We start from the raw sequence: 862 nt of genomic DNA on the forward strand, positions 1-862 counted from the left end.
TTGTGGATCTAAGTAAAAGGAAACCCTTGACAATTTCAATGTGTTCTTATTTACCATAATGGTGCTTATTTATCCACTTCTGAGGATTTTTTTTTTCATGCGAGGTATAATCCATACTGATGGCTGTAGTCTTTGTTCTTCACCAGTAAGTGCTTCAAGTCCTCTTCAATTTCAGCAAGCAAGGTTGTGTCACCTGCATATTGCAGGTTGTTAATGAGTCTTCCTTCAAACTTGATGTCAGTGTTCTTCCACATGTAGTCCAGCTTCTCAGATTATTTGCTTAGTATACAGATTGAATATTCCTTTCTCCATCCTCTTCTGAATTTGGCTTGAATTCCTGGGAATTCTCTGTCGTTGTAGTGCTGCAACCATTTTTGAATTATCTTTAGCAAAATTTTACTTGCATGTGATGTTGTGCACAAATATGGATCTTTCCCAATTGGTTGGCCAGACTAAATTTCTTGGCATAGACAATTGAGTGCTTCCAGCATTGCATCCATTCAGTGAAACATTTCCATTGGTATATCATCAATTCCTGGAACCTTACTTCTGCCAATGCCTTCAGTGTAGCTTGAACTTCTTCCTTCAGTACCATTGGTTCTTGGTCATACACTACCTCCTGAAATGGTTGAACACTGACCAATTCTTTTGGGTATAGTGACTTTGTGTATTGCTTCTATCTATTGAAGCATCCTTCCTCATTCTGTATTTTGCCCATGTTGTTAGGTGCTATTGGGTCAGTTCTGAGACCCTATGTGCCACGGAACGAAATACTGCTCGATCCTGTGCCATCCTCACAAACTTGGCTCTGCTTGAGCTCATTGTTGCAGCCACTGTGCCAATCAGTCTAACTGAGGGTCTT

This window comes from Orycteropus afer, unplaced genomic scaffold, assembly GCF_000298275.1.
Source record: "Orycteropus afer afer isolate SDZICR_OR568_19922 unplaced genomic scaffold, OryAfe1.0 scaffold00182, whole genome shotgun sequence".
Lineage (NCBI taxonomy): Eukaryota > Metazoa > Chordata > Mammalia > Tubulidentata > Orycteropodidae > Orycteropus > Orycteropus afer.